This window comes from Gymnogyps californianus, chromosome 1 (genome assembly GCF_018139145.2).
Source record: "Gymnogyps californianus isolate 813 chromosome 1, ASM1813914v2, whole genome shotgun sequence".
Lineage (NCBI taxonomy): Eukaryota > Metazoa > Chordata > Aves > Accipitriformes > Cathartidae > Gymnogyps > Gymnogyps californianus.
The window spans coordinates 99,355,721-99,372,750 of NC_059471.1; positions in this window are offsets into that span (position 1 = coordinate 99,355,721).

The window sequence follows — 17,030 nt, forward strand, 5'->3', positions numbered from 1 at the left end:
AGAATCCCTGAAGACAGTTCCAATATGTTTTGCATTACTGGTACTTTTAGGAAATAAGTAAAATATACAAAGAACCATAATCAGTTCATATCTGACTAAAGATTTAAAGGGCTCTGTCAAAAACTCTTACCACAAACATTTGTTAAACTTTTTTTTTTCTTTTAATTTCCAGTGGGACAGTCCAAAAAATGTCTGTGGAAAACTGTCACAGTCAGTGTTGGCACTGGGCTGACCTCTGTAATGGCAGAATTTGGGAATGTGAAATTACTGGTAAGTTTGTTTTAAAAGAGCTTCAGGAGGTAGCAAAACGAGGTGTTTGGTGGGCATGTGCATGGGCACTTGTCTGTAACCAAGGATATCGGTGAGAACATCCTTCTTTAATGTGAACTGTTGACTTCAGTAAGTCTAGTCATGAAAAAGGTGCTGAGTTTGTATGAATTATGACACTTCATACCAGCTGAGTGAGAATAGCTGCTTAAATTCCCCATTTTAATTTCTTTTCTTCCTCATTTTTCCTTATACCTTAATAGTATTTTGTATAGCATTAAGTAGTGGGACCTGTAGTGACTGCTTTGCTTGTACATTCATTTCTAAAGCACGATGGCCAGTCAGGATTTTTAACGTTTATAAGCAGGACGGTCCTTGGAAGGCACTACAGCTGTAATTCATATGTTGCATATACTAGAGCTAGGACAGGTAGATGAAAACATATGGTGTTTTTAATTTTCCTAATGAACATGGTAGTTTCCTCAATCTCGTCGAGAATCAGTGTAAATTAGTTTCCTAAAACAACTGCATTTTGCAGCTAATCGGAGTGCTTGGTTACCACACAATTATTTCCTAAATAGAAAAAATGCACATTAGCATGAATATTCAAATAAGACTGTGAACCATTGAAGACCCAGTTGTTCTACAAATAGAACTGCAGTGACTTTTTGAATAAGTTCTTCCTGGAAAGCAGTTTTCGACAGATGTGAGAGGCCAGAAACTTACTCTAAGAAAAGGGGAGGTGTCTGTTGTCTTGAAGGAGAGCAAATAAACAGACCTAGGAGATCAATCTATTTTTCTGCCTGGATTTTCAGGATTGCTGTTCTTTACCATTTTCAAAAGAATAATCAAATCCCCAAATGAACTTGAATAAAATTGCTTGTTCTTTTGAGTTTGATGGATTAGTTATTTTTAGTCAGGTTTATTCACTAGAAGCAAGTTCTTTTTTTTTAGAAAGAGTTTGCACAGATCCTTAAGGGGTTTTATAACACTTCAGAAGCACAGGAAAAACACTCTACAGCACTTCCGATGCTTTCAAAGAATTTTAAATGCTTTAATGAAAAACTCCACAAAATCTCACCAAGAAACAATGTTATATATGTAAGAATATTAACACTTGTATTTTAGCCCAGTTACTGAAATAATTTTTTTTTGCTATTTTATCCAGAATCTGGTACTTCACTTTAATAGACTACAAAATAGTTTAGCTGATTTTTATTATATGTCAGTAGCTATCAATTTTGGCATATATATAAGAAAAAAAACAGTAAATGTAGTTTTTTTATTTGTTTTCCAATAAGACTTTTAATGGCTAATGATGTTCCTAATGATTTTTTTCATCTTTTGTAGAAAGTTTATTCCCTTCAGTAGCAAGATGCAGAAAGACAGTGAAGGAGAAGCATGTAACGGACTAAGTAACTTTATATATAGGAGAGACTCCCCCTCATACTACTAATATGCTCAGCCTACCCCACGTGTAATTTGCACCAGGTCTAAGAGATCAGATCACAAAGAAGCTGATCTCACATCTGGAAGCCTGCTCAGTGAAGCAAATGCCTTCATTTTTCTCCATAGTGAAGTCAAAGAAGGAAAAAAGAATGGCTGCACCATGGATTTGTGAGAAAGACTGAGCTTAATGTAACTGATGGATAATCTGATCCATGTTCAGCCTTATTTTTGCTCTATCTAAGAATTGAACTCCAAGCCCTTGATTCTGCATACTGCTCAGGAAGGAGCAGAACTTTTTTGGTGTATGTATATACATGTATGAACATATATCTGTATATACATATATGTGTATATATACACACCTGTGTGTGTACTTTAATACATAAACGCATGTTTAAACAAGAGAAGAAAGAGGGGGGCACAGGTCAGCATGCTCAGAGTAGTTCATAGTATTTGGGCCTGCAAAAATGATCCATTTGGGTTGATACCTTGCATATCAAACAGCGTTTGTATGCAGCCTAATGCTATAGGACCGGGCATTTCTAAAACACAACTCTAGCAAATAAACATTGCACTGATTTCTGTTATATCCTGCCCTGCAAATTTTCCTTCTTATTTCCTTCTTATTTTCCTTCTTATTTTTTTTTCACCAAGGAAATTTACATACAGAGGCTTAAGTACCAAAACCTGAGGTTTGCTCTTTCTTTCACACAGGCAGGCTGAAAGTGCATGTTTTTCTCGTTAGATGGCTTTTATGACTTGGAAAATGAATATTGCAATCTCAGTATGCAATTGATGCATGGTGCACAGATGCAGTGCCTTGGAAAACATTTGCATTGACTATCATGATGTTTTCCTAATTAGATGCCTCTGAACACAGTTCTATTTCCAGCATGGTTTTTACGTCGAACTACACAACAAATTCAGTTCAACTGGCAGTTTAGCTTACCCAAATGCCATCAACAGAAGTTAGCTGAAATAAATTAAAGAGGCAGTAATGTGCTCGTAGCGTTAACATTAGCATTTCATGGCCTTTAGCTAGCTCAGGCAATAAACAAACTTGAATTGTGAAAAGTTTCCTGCTTATGCAGACAGAAGGGCGTCTGATGGCTGAAGGCTGATTGCCGCTTCTCATCAGACACCGTCACTTGCCTTTTCTGACGGGTTTTGGGAACTGTAACCACAGTCATAAAGTATCTTGCTCTCCAAGAGAGGGTTAAAGGTGGGAAGTAGAACAAAGGAAGGTAAAATGGGGGATGGACGTCAAAGAAAACTTGCTTTGAATAAGCTAATGGAAGGAGTAGCTCGATAGGCAGGATGCAGTGTCTCTCCCTCTTAGGTTAGTGATTGAAGTGATGGAGGTTTGCTGACTGAAAACCAGGAGGCATGGATTGTAATTAAAGGTTTTTCCCTTCGGTCGTCCTTCAACAAACAGCTCATGTGAAACACAGGCTGTAGGGAGAGCGAGACAATCTCTGTTAGGATTTCTGGTGAAATTCAGAAGAGGTACCTATGTTTTCTCGTATCATCCTACTCTTTCCACCACTGCTGGAAGCAAAAATGCTTTTAAGTACGTGGAGCTGCATATATAAAATACAGCTGAAGTATGATTTTAACCACTGCCTCAAGCGGGTTTCCTAGAGCCACAGACAGGCAGGGACGTAAGTGGTTACACTTTCAGAAGTGCTGAGCACCCAGCGGCCCTCCCCACGGAAGACTATTTAGTACTGATTGGAATTGGCTTTTCTAGAAATGATCCATCATGGCGAGAAACATGATTTCGCCCAGCTATTAAAGCCATGACTTTATTGAGTGGCTTTAGGCCACAGGAAGGCACAGGAAGGAAAGGAACAGTGCAGAGCTGGCAGCAGGCACAGAAGTGATGGGGGAGCTGCTCTGGTAGGACAAAATGGTGCCAAAAGCTGAGCTGAGACGGGATCTGATGAGGGGAGAGAGAGGGGAAAAAAGAAAAATCTCACCTCTCTGGAAGTCAAAATTGTGTTGAATTGCTGTCATTTTGTGTCAAATTGTGTCTTCTTTTTTTTTTTTTTTTTTTTTTGAGGAACATGGATTGCTTCACGTGTTGGGACTAAAGAAGTATTGTAGCAGGATAAAAGCTCAAAATGGAGTTATTTCAATAGGTGAATTATATGCTCCCTCAGCAATCATGTATTGGAGCCCCACGCTAGGGGTAATGAAGGAAGGGAGCTGGTTTCTGGTCTGGTTGAAGCAGATTTCCTGTCCTGGATTTGATTTCAGATGAATAGGGAGTAAGTTTGCCTCTGACAGGAAATCCTCTAGCGGAAGGGAGCAGGTGACAGGGGTCGTGGGCTTTATGGCTCTCTATTGCCTGTGGGTGGCACATTTGACAAAAGAAAAAATTGTCCAAGGTAGGAAAACACTTCTAGCCAACAGAAGTTCCTCAAAATTAAAAAAAAAAGACTCTTAAAATCTGAATTTTTCCCAGGAGCACTGTATGGAGTGACTACACCTGCATTGCTTTAAAGGACCACTCTTTATTTTATTCATATACCAAGGAGAAGACCAAATCAACCACGAACTCCCTGCTGCAATGGTTCAACCTATACTATATGGCTTTCATCCATGGTGTCATCCTTCTAGTGGGCTCCTCAGCAAAGGTCTAATCCAGAGCTTTGCAGACTGCCACCCAGGCTCCACCACCTCAAAGAGCGGAGACCAAGCTGCTGGGGCCTCTGCTGTGCCCTACTGCTGAGTCCGTAGCTGATGGAGGACTTGAAAACCAGCCAGAGAGGGGCACAGACCTGGGACTACCCAGGGGGTGATGGTGAGAGCTTTCCCCCCCTGCCACCACCTCCTGAGTGGCTGAGCTGGCTGCCACATGCTGCTGCATTTCCCCCAAACGATGTCATTGCTTGAGAGCAAACACTAAGATGTTATCACAAAAAGTTTACACATGTGCACCTTACTACCAAAGGGTCTTCAGTTTTCCATGTCATTTATATAAATGTGCCTTCAGCCACCACAAGAACTGCAACTCCAAAGAGCAAAAAATTTAATTCTGTTCCAGAAGATTGCAGTTTACTTAAACACCTGCTAGCTTTATCCTGGCAGGCTAGGCTAGGATTGCTCTGGTATTTTACTGCGGCTTAGTGTTTGATGATCAGTTTATTCCATGAATTTTTTCAGGCAATAAATACTAGCTGTGTGTGGCAAAGCATCTGGAGCCATTTGTTAGTCCAACACACAAGGGAAGCAGAATACTCAGCACAACCATGGTCTAATTTTGAAGCTAGGATTTATTTATGTCAGCTGGTCAAACTACATCCTTTCATGCACTGTGACTATAAAAGTAACTGCAGTAGTAATGGTCCATCAATAAGGCAAACTGCACCTCCAAACAGAAGAAAAGGCAATGCACTTTCTGCGATGAGTACGTGGACGATTTTGCATGGCAGAGGAGAGAATAGCCATGAGATTTAGCACAGCTTCAGCTGAAGCCATTTCCAGTTCCTTGCCATGGTACTGAACCATAGGGGCTAATTGCAAGGCAGCCTGCAGAGCAGTTCACCAATATAGATCTAGCATAGCTTGTGAGAACAGCAATTTAAAAACCATTTTTGTTGCTTAGAAATGTGGGAATACAGAAGGCAATATGACTGCTGTAGCATAAAAATACAGCATGGTATAGTCCATGCCTGCTCTCATCAGTAATTAGACAATGACAAAAGGTTGTTTTCCAAGACTTTTCACACCTTAAAAAGACAGACCTTGATAGCACAGCAAGTGCATTTCATGCATTATCAGCAATATATGAGCTCCTTTTTCAGCTGAGGAAGTAAGCAAAGACCTGGGGAAAAGAGTGGAGCTTGGTTTTCTGATGACTCAAGCGAAAGCAATATCAAAAAGTTTCTAAAGTTTGTCTCTTGGTATACAATTAGCGGAAAGGGGAACAGGTCTGCATAAATATTTTCAAGATTGAAGTTAATTGTTAGCAGTGTTCATAAATATAACCAGTATACTACCACAAAACTGTCCGTAGTTTGACAACATTTCGTGATGTGCAGCTGGTAACAGTAAAGTTAACTTTGGAAGAAACCACTCTGCCTTCAAAGTAATAGGAAAAGGAATTACTGAATGCTCATTTAGCTTATACACGGCAGAAACAGCAAAGCACGCTCTCTCTAAGACATCAGTTTAACTTTAAAGCCTATAGGATAGGAGGTTTCCGTCACATTTCCCTCTCTGCCAGCAGACTGTTCATGTCAGCCTTGACAACCGGGAATTTTTGAGACAGAGAGTACTCAGCTCTGCACACAAAAGCACAAAGAAACTTAAAATGTTCTGCAGATACAACAAATTACTTTTTTGTATTAGTTTACATTTGCTAAGTTGTAATTCTTAAGCCTTTTAAAGATGGTGAAGATGCAGATAGGTGAATGCTGCTTTTTTAATACTAAAAACTATGACAATCTTAAAATTAGAACAATCTCATCCTGTATGTGCTGAAGTTTGACATAATGCATTAGCTGAAGGTTAAATTACAACAAAGAACAGATGACAGATTACTTGTTCATAAGAGTAACTCTTCTCTAAAAAAATTATGCAAAATTATTTAATTCACTGTCGCACATTTGTTCTCAAATAGCTGAATTCACATTCAGATTTCTGAGAGGAAAATTTTTATTCACTTTCTGAAGGAGGGAAAAAGGTGACTTTGAAAACTGTAGACATGTGCAAAAGGGGGAAACTTCTGATTGATTTATGTTTGTTTGTACCATGTATGTGTGAACTGAAATATTAAGTAAAAAGTGTGTATGTATGTTGGGGACAGCGTCAGAAATCCTGTATTAGAGAAGGTCAGGTTCTATTTTCAAACGTCTTAATTTTTCAGAATTCTAGCTTTCTCTCACACTTAATAATTATGGCATTTGCTGTGTAAATTCCTAACTCAAATATATCAGCAGAAAGACGACCTTGCCAGATTGCAGAAATATGCTAAATATTAAATCCCTTAAGGCTTAGGCTTCGCTCACACATGCAAAGAAGTTTCAAGAAATGATTATGAAATACAAATATGCATTAGAGTCACACTGAACTTACATAATATCGTAAGAAAGTAAAAGTTTATAATAACTGAATTTTATATGTCACCATTTCAGCCATAGGAAAATTCAGAAAAAAAAATCCTGGGATGCTAAGGGAAACATACTTCTCTAAAGGATCCCCTATTTTTCATGTTGTTCCTTATTTTCACCCAAGAAAGGCAGTACCTCTCTTACCAAAGATCTCTGTCACTCATTTCTCCTTAGCCAGATGCTAAGGCAAACAGATCAGCCACCAGTTCCTCCAGCTATTCCTCTCCAGGAATTCAATTAGAGAAAACGACTGCTTGGTGAATATACTTCCCATTAGCTTCCCCTGGACCTTGAACTAAGCTTCATTTGTAAAGCAGAAATAACTCACTCAGGAGGGTTCTCCAAAGAGTAATTTCTTTTAAAGGTCATGCATGCACTTTTGAAAGAACTGAACACCTGCGAACGAGGAATTATTAGGGCTCTTACGTGAAACGCAGATTTTGTACGCATCGAAATATCGAATCTGAATGATTTTGTCTTCCAGAATTCTTAAAATGTACATGTGTTTGTACCCACATGGGCAATTCACATAGCTAAACACGACAGTTGGATGCACTGGCCAGAAACTCACCTCATATCTAAATGTCTCACATCTAGCATCTTTTTAAATTGATCATTTGTCCACAGAAGAGAGCTGAAAATAACCTGTTCTCTGACTGACAGTTTTGTTAATGAACTTAACTAGATAATCCCGTAAGGTCTAAAGTTAAATACCATAGCTAAGAAAAGGTATTAGCCCTGTTTTTCTCCTCACTCTGACTTCACAAAGCGTAACAGTTCCAAGACAAAAGACAAGGGTTTTAGCCCAGCACCCAGAAAAAATCCCAACTACTTAAATTGTTCCATTATTGAAGTACAAAGACAATCATCCATCAACATGTCAACAAAGTTTTAAAAGGTGGCTCCTCATTTTTTCCAGGAGAAATAGTGCTTTCTACATGACTCTGGAAACTACGCTAAAAAAACAGGAAGGGGGGGGGGGGGGAGAACTTTTAACCCCAGAGACTGAGACTTGTTTCTTATTTTAGCAATGCAGCTGTTAGCAAGGTAGGTAGCAGAGATGCAGTACACTTTTCTAAAACTTCAGCTGAATGCAGAGCCTCTCATGTTGCACTAAGTGGGAAAATAATACAGTTATTCTGCTGAACAGGGTATTTAGAAAGAAATCTCTCTTAGATCAATTAATTTGGTTGATTGAATGTAGGCAAGAAACAGATTTCTCTAAAATATTTGGTCCTGGTTAATGAGAGAAGCACAGTGTCAGGCTGTAGCAATGAGCTCTTTTTCCTTCTTTCTTTTCAGTTTAGAGGAAAAAAGATTCTGTAAAAATTACCGATGTCTCACTGATGATTTCCAACTGATTCTTGACTGTAGAATGAAAATCCCTAAATTGCTATGAAGTGAAGTCATAAATATCCTGGGTTATATAATAACAGCCTCATATCCTCATTAAAAGTGATGTCTTCAGTATAATTTACTAATTTCTCATTTTTTCCAAGTTTGGTGAAAACTGGTTTGCAAGTAGTCCACCTCCAACGCCTGGCCTCTGTTGTTGAGGGATTTATTAGATGTGTTTCCAAGTCTCCATTAACTGTGACTTTCCAGTCTATTAACTATTCACGTCTGGTATCACATAAGCATTTCTAACATAAGCACTGCTGTAGTGAATGTAGATGCTATATAAATAATGAAGGAGTAATGGATTGGATCGACTCCATCTGGAAATGGGATAAACTCCTCTCTATCTCAGGCAGGAGCTCTTTCCACAGGACCGAACCGAGGTGAGCCTCTCACTGGAGAAAGAGGCTGGATACTTTCAAGGCTGTGTTGGAAGGTGGCTTGCTGCAGCCACTGAAGCCTGTGGCCGGAGCTAAATAGGCAGCAGGTCAGCTTGGTTTGCCCTCCAGAAAAGGGAATTTCAGTGCCAGGAAAAGGTCCTGTTCCTCCAGAGTACAGCTTTAAAGCTGGACTCGACTGAGCAGATGTGTCCCATATAACTGCAGAAGCTGAGAAGGATGTGTTCCCTCGTTGAGCTCAGCCATTTCTAATACAGCAGAGACAACAGCAAGGAGCTCACAGGAGCACGTTCACAGAAACGAAGATTACCAGGCTGCTGTACTCTTCCCCTGATGACTGCAGACACCTGACATTTATCTTGCACCTTGCAGTCCCAGAAAGATGTCTGTAGTAGCTGTACCTCAGCGATGCTACTGCACCTGCCAGGAATTACAGGCACCGCTGCTCTGAGCTTTCAAGACATGGAGCAGGTTTGAGATTAATTCAAACAGCAGTGAGGAAAATACCTGTTCCATAATATTGGTTCTTTCTCAAAACTCTCCTTGCAGACAAATCCTGCACAACTGCTAATAGATGCAGATATGTAACAAGACAGAATTTGTTTGTTTTTATTTTTGATGCAACAGATATATCAAAAAACAATCAGATGTCACTGCAGCTATGTTTATAAATGGATGGCTAATAACTGGAAGCTGGTGCAAATTAAGTCAGATTTATTTTGCTTTAGGTGAGAGCTTGTTAATAACAGTGAAATGCACTACGAAGAGAGGTGCTGCTAAACCTCCCTGCTTGACAGAAACCTCATCCATCATGGAATTGCTGCAGTTGAATATGGCACATTTACACAGTCTGTGAAAGATTTCCAAAAGAACCCAGGAGATTAAAGTGCATAAGTGCCAATGACTTTAAATGGTACTTGCTTTTGGAAATTTCATCCTCTGAGACTTCAGTGAACTTAATAACGCACAAAACTACAGTCTGAAGTGTGATCCAGCTTTACATAAGCTTGGCAAGTCTTGCTTTTGTTTTAATTTGACTGATATTGTAAGGAGAAAACAAAAATGACTGCTTTTTCAGAAATTATCAGACTGGAAAGTAGCCTTTATAATAATACTTAACTCCTAGGCTCACTAATACAGGTGTTCCTAAATGCCAACAGATAAGATATTTTTCAGTGGAAATCAACAGCTTAGCTTACGTCAGAGAAGAGACAAGCAAAGGGAATTAACTGGCCTTGACTAATCGTCTCACCTAAAGAATACCGCTGCTGACAGAGCACATGAGAACGGAGTCACAAGAGGGAATAACATAGCCTAAAGTGCGCAAACAAAAGTAACCTTTTAAAGTTGATTTGCATCAGAGGCCTCGGCCTATTGTCTAAAAATAATAATGTTGACTCCAGCAACCCAATCAAGCCTCATCTGTAGTGTATCAACAGAAAAGCTATTCATCTGGGAATGTTTTAGCAAAAAGCAGCAGGAAAATCAAGAGAGTGAAATTTGGTTGCTAGGACAAAGAAAAAGCAACACAAGTGCATGCCTGTTCATGCCACAATAGCTAAGGCACTCCCTCAGCAGCAGCTAAGAAATCAACTTTCTGTGTAACTGTGTCTTCCTTGGCCAGGTGGTTTTGTGTTCCTGAGATGCAAAACATTTTTCAGTGGCGTTCTGCAAGTCTCAGATCCATCACCTACATATTGTCAGCTATTTCCAAGGCAGAGAGTTAGAAGGATACTCCAGAACTGGCAAGCAGGCTGCTGCTCTGCAGCGATGTGGATTGCGAGGGGCGCTGGGTGATGTCTGCAGGGTTTTCTGAGGAATATCCTTTTGAATGAAGCAGTCTCTTCCCCCCACACACACACTTTGCGACCTGTTTTGTTATCACTTATGTCTTGTTGTGTGGGAACACAAAACACCTCACCAAAGATGCCCATGGGCTGCCCACCCGTGCCTGCAGGCATGCTGCATCCACCAGCAACAGAAGGCTGTGGGGAGGCTGAGTTTTAGGAGACTCTCAGACAGACACAGAGTGATAAATTTTGAGGCGATTACTTTCAGTACCGGTAGTGGGGAAGCAGATCCAAGAGTTTTATCTCACCTTTACGCAGCACATCCTCACTTGTGCTGCAGTCCTGCAGCCCAGACCCCTGCTCCACGCTGCTGGGCTGCTTGCGCAGTGAGGTGGCACGCGATGCAAATAAAATTCAAGGGCAGAAACAAAGTGTAAGTCATGCTGGTGCACCCAGGGCTGTTCTCCTTTCCTGTGTAGCAGCTGCACATCGCTGGTGTGTACATTTGAGCCAGAGCTCTGACTGTGCATTGGCACTGAAGGAATGCTGTGCAGATGAAAAAGGAATGTTTATCATTTTGTGATTGTCTCCTCAAAAGAGAATTGTCTGCTTCTACGCAGGCAAAAAATGTCATCAAGAGAATTCCCTTTGTCACTGGATACTTTCAGGGTTTCATTTACTCTTTTTACTTTTACTCTCTTACTTTTTTCTTTGTTGCCAGTCCTAAACTTGAAGCTTTGCAGCTATAAACTATAAATACTACTGAAAACTACAAAGCTTGCAGGATTACAATTTCAATGTGCAGCAGAGAATCAAGATAATGGACTTTTAATTCAGATGATGGGCACTAACTAATGTACATATGTAAGAATGGAGCAAACGTAGGCAGCTGTCTAATGCCAAGAAAAACTTACATTAATGGAAAGTGCTTCTTTAACTATGAAACGACCATTTACTTCTTTTGTATAAAGGTATATAGAATATGATGTATAATGCATCCTTTTCCCTTGTGTGCATCCTCATGGCAATACTGAAAAAGAGCAGAAATAGAGGAGCTAATCATCCATCTTTTTGCTATGCAGCAGATGTCAATAAACTGGAGTTTGTGTTCCATTCTATTAAAATCCCAATGTCCCAGGCAATAACCTGTCTTTCAATAAACACAGGTCTAATGTCCATTGAGATGTGAGCTAATGCTGAGTGGAAAATGACTTCTGTGTTTACCTACTTCCAAATTGTATTTTATCCATTTTGTTTTAGCAGATAAAAACAATTGATTGCCTTAACTTATCCTTTGTAAAGAAAAACCCTCTATGACCAGGGGAATATTGATGGCAGAAGAATTCTAGTGGAATAAAATTGCTTTCCCTGTGAACAATTATTTTAATTTCTACCAATATGGTGTTTCCCAATTCATTTTTTAAGCCCTAGATGCAAGAGATGTTTCGGACATTCTCCAGAGACTGTAGGTACCATATGTCAGGGGAAAGTCTAGAGGGCAAACTACAGGATGACTGATCAAATACTGAGATTTTTATTTTTAACTCTAAGACAGAATTTACACAGCACAGCTGTGATCCCTAAATGCCTGCCAATTGCCTTGCATAACTTGAACACATTGCAATGCCTCAGCGCTTGCAATGTTGCCCAGGTATCCCCTAAAGACAACACTATACTGTTTAGTTTTACGTAACTGAATGGGAAATATCTAAGTAATTCATTATATCAGCAAAAGAGTGAGTGGGAAATGAAATGCTCCATCTCTTCAACAGATTAGGTAATCACCTCCCTTCTCTGCCACTGTTCCCCCTCCACCCACTCTTCCTGCTATAATTCTCTACCCACACCCTATGCCTCCTCCTTAATGCGCTGTCATTACATATGTCCCCTTCACCTTTCCCATAACCCTTCCCTTTCCACTACAGCAATCACCTTCACTCACCCCTGCTCCCACGCTTTGCTACCATGTCCCACCAGTGTGTCCACTTTGTCCTCTTCCCCAGTTGCTGGGGCCCAACAAGCGGTGCCCGATGCTGGGACCATTCTGGGCCTTAGGGGAGCATGTTGACTCCACAGCTCTGTGACTGATCAACTAAAAGGTCTAATGCTGGTGCTTATTTTTGGCCTGCCTGGTGTTTTGGCAATGAGGCTTGCCTGTTCAGGTCAGCCCAGCCAGGCAGGCAGATGTGCGCTCCCATCAGCTAACAAATTACCCTACAAGCAAGCCCCACCTCAAGGCTGTGCAGGACCGGGCTGAGTTTTGTCTAAATATCTGATAATCAGAGATTTAAAACAAACAAACAAACCATAGTCCTACAAAGGGGACCCGTGTGCCTCCATGTGACATTGAAGTGGAGACCAGACACATTTCCCACGTCTGGCTTGCGGGCAGCACTGCATCAGAAGTGGGGAAAGTGGGACTGCACCAGCCCCGGGCAAGGGCACAGCAAAGCAGGGACGCGACCAGCAAGGTCCCTGCTGCCGAGAGGAGCCAATTTGCTGCCACCACAACAACTAAGTTTGGCCACACCAGGAGGAGGATTATAGGTATGCCCACGACACACACAAAGAAACGTGTCACTGTGGCTTGTGTGTGTGATCTGTTTTAATGCATTTGGGAGAGATGCCAGTCATCTGCAGGTGTGTTAATTTTCCATTTCTATTGTTGTTGTTGTTGTTGTTATTAATCGTTGCCACCATCTTGTGGTTATTTTTCTATATCATTCACATATATCATTGCATTTATATATTAAATGTGGACTTGGCTCCCAAGAAGAAATGACAATGGTTAAAGAAAAACAGTGATATCATTTTGCCAAAAGCTGCAAACTAAGTACAGAAAGTCACTGTAGTTTGTGTACTTGATGAGGCCAACACATCATCCCTCACGCACCCTTCCTCTGTCACATTAGTCCTGAAGACTTCAGTGGGAATATTTATGGTGGAAACTACTACTGAATGTGAGTAATAGTATCCGTTTGGCCTTTGTGAAAGACCATTAAATCACAACGCACTGAGAAGGGGCAAGAGTCCTCAGGCTATTTCGAGAGCTATTTTTAGATATGGATATTCAGACTTTTCTTATCAAATAATTAGTCATCACAAGTAAAGGCAAGATAACTTTTGAGAATAAAATAGAAAGTCATTGAAACCTTTTCTGAGCTTTGAAAAAAGGTTGATTTAGAGATCATTGAAGCCTCTGCACCTGACCGTAATAACTTAGTAATAGGAAAGAGGAAAGCACAAAAAAAATCTGAACCAATTACACTTCCTGCCCGATTTGAAGGCCAAAAAACTGCAGATAAAGACATTTACCTGGATTTGTGTATCATCCTGGTATTGCAGAGGTGCAGTGGGACTATAAAATTAAGAAAGGTGTTTTATAGCCAATGTAGTCTCTTGTAGAAAAGAAGGGGAAAATCCTGACTAGACAGAGAGACCGCAGACAGGCTCCATATTCACGGGAAATGATATTCTGACTATAAGCCAACAATATAATGCTGTCACAAAAAATGCCAAAAGCCATGTAAATTTGTGGTAAGGGGATCGTCACCTGTAAAATAGTCAAGATAATTATGCTGCTGTGCTTGGCACTGGTTACGTTTCATTTGGATGGCTGCATTTCATTTCAGGCACACAGATAAATTGGCAGAGTGCAAAGGAAAATAACAAAAAATGATGAAAAGAGTTGGAAAAGGAGACCTACGAGATAAGGTTAGGGAAACTGGGTATAGCTGGTCTGGAACAAATTAATCTAAATGGCAGGAGGGAGGATTTAGGTTAAGTACAAACCAACCTTTACAGCTTTAAGAAAAGTTCAGCCATGGAACAAGCTGCCAAGGAAGGTTTTAGCCTCACCATCACTAGAGATACTAAAAGGCAGGAGACCATCTGTCAGGGAGAGTTTAGGGATTAAAAAAAAAAGGAAAAAAAAGCACTGCCACAGTTTAGGAGTTGAGCTAAATAACCCATTCGTGACTAGACTTTAGTGGACTAGAAGTGGCATGGCTTCTCTTTTTAGGGTAAGTTCCTAGATCTTTTCACTGTGAAGATTGTCTTGATCATATAAACCAACACAAGCCAATTCTGCTGATTTCAGATTGGGAAGGATATCTGCATTTAAATATTTACAGGGGATAGATGTCTAAATATTAATTTAATCATATCAATAATACACTCTCCTTTTTTTTCCCATCAGGCTGTGAACATGTGTATAGAGCTGATATTGAAAAAAGAATATTTAATTTAGGTTAAACCATAATTAATATCTGAGGTTTGTCATATCCCTTAGTATTGCAAGGAAATAATGGGCCAGCCCAGGCCTGTCCAGTGACCTGGGGCTTGTGATGATAACTACATTCAAAAAGATTTCATATCAGGTCAAAAATGAGGTGAGAGGTTGGTAAATGGTCAGTAATGGATATAAAGGCGTTTCTGCATTGCCATACAATTATGGCACTGAGATGACACCGGAGTCTGAGCATCTCTTGCAGCCTCACAGCAAACCGCTGACTGTCAGGAGACACCTTAGGAAGCTTCTGCTTGCTGCAAGGCCTCTGCTAGCTTGTGGGTCTTAAGGGAACATTAAGCAACCTAGCCCAAACGGCCTTCAGTGGTGGTTCAGCTGAACTGCTGGGACTTTATTTGGGGAGTTTCCACAGTCAGCTGCCAGGTCTAAAATGAGAGCTGGCAGGTAATGACTGAGGGTAGCAGAGGGCACCTAAGATGCCTCTCAGATGCAGAGGCCTCTGGTTACGCCTACACGAGAGCACCACCACCGAGGGCTAGATGTGCACCACAGCCATGTCCCAAACGTGGGCTGTTATACCGCCTGGGTGAGTGTCATGTCCTCCCTCCTCCACACCCCGCTCAGGCTTTGGTTTTCATGAAGGAGAAACTGTGACACGCTCCCACTGGTCTTCTGAGGCGGAGGAGCAGGGACCATGGCCGTTGGCAACGCTCGCCGTCTTGCGTGGGAATGCCCTCGCTCTGCTGCGCAGTTCCTCAGGATCCAGTGGGCTTCGGAGCGGCGTTTGGAAAGCGCCGGGTGGCAGGTAGGATTCACCGGGCTGCATAAACACCTCCTGGCAGCGGCCAGCTTCACGCGGGAAAGCCTGTGCACTTTTGAGGCATAAGCCCTGAAACAGACCAGACGCGAGGAGTCAATTACCTGAGCCGAAGAGAAATCACCTTCAGATGGCTCAGTAAGTTTCGGCAGCGCTTTCCCTTTTCTCCTTTCCCAGCTGTGCTCCTCTTTTGCTCAGAGGATTCCCTTCCACCCGTCCGCCTCCATTGCATACTCCAGCAGATGCTTTCACTGACGTATTTTGGCTGCTGTGCTCGGCCGACATACTTTGGAGCGATTTCAAGCAGGCTGCAAGCTGAGGCGTTGTGCTGGGGCTGGAATAGATGACAGAGTCGCTGCTGACGCCCGTTTCAGTGAGCAGCCTGGTGGCCATGCTCCGCTGCAAGGAATCCAGCGGGGACCCTCTTGCACCCACCCCGGACCTGCCTGGGGGATCCTGCGAATTTCTTGGGCTCGAAGCATGGCATTGAGCTGCGTTGTGTTGCAGCTTGGGTGACTGAGGGCAAATAAGCCACGGGAAGGAAATGTCACTCGTTTCCACGGGGCCTCTGACCTTCATACATACGACCAAAAGCTATCTACAATCCTCTCTCCTCCCTGGGGGGGACACTGGGATATGTGGAGGGACAGACCCCTAATGTGGACAGGGAGACTGCAGGGCACAGTGGGGCTGGCAGCTCCCTGGGGCCAGGACCGTGGGAGCTCCAGCCAGGAGCAGGGCAGCCAGGGAGCACCAGGGCAGCTCCAGCTCTGGACATCGGACACCTCCCTTGGGATGGGCCAAGGCTAGGACATGGGCCCAGGGGTGGGCCTAGCTTGGTGGGGCCATGGCCGGGCAGGGCAGGGCTGTGGGGAGCTGGAGACTGGCCTTGCTGTGGCATCGCTGGGGCAGGGGCTGATGGCCCTGGGGGGCTGACGTGGGGCCCTGGGCCCTGGGGGGCTGACGTGGGGGCCTGGGCCCTGGGCATGGTGGGAGAGCTCCAGGGGTGGGCAGGGGCAGTCAGGGCTGTCGGTGCCCTCATGGCCCTGACATGACCTTCCTCTCCTCGTGGGTCTCAGGGAGCCTTCTGTAAAACTATGGAGCAAAGAACAGGATTTTTCATGTAGAAAGCATCGATATAACAATTTGTCACCTCACTTTTCATCATCCCTCTTTTCAGGTGATTTTTAAGAACGTTGCACAACATTGATGCCATTGGAGTCCCACTGGCGACACCCTGCTCCTGTGAGAACCAGACATGCCATCCCACCCTTTTGGCTCCTGTCCCTTAACCAGTTGTTTTTCTGCAAGAGGACCTGACCATTTGTTCCCAGACTGCTTAATTTCTCTAAGAGGCATTCACGAGAGTCCTGTCAAAACTTCTTGAAAATCCAGGTGCACCTGGGTTACCATTACCCACCTGTTTACTCCATCAGCGACCTCCAGCAAATTTGTGAATCACAGCTGCTGTCAGGCTGGCATTGATGTATTCCAGTTGTATTATGTCATATCATAGTTTCTCTCGAGCTACCTAATGAAGACAGT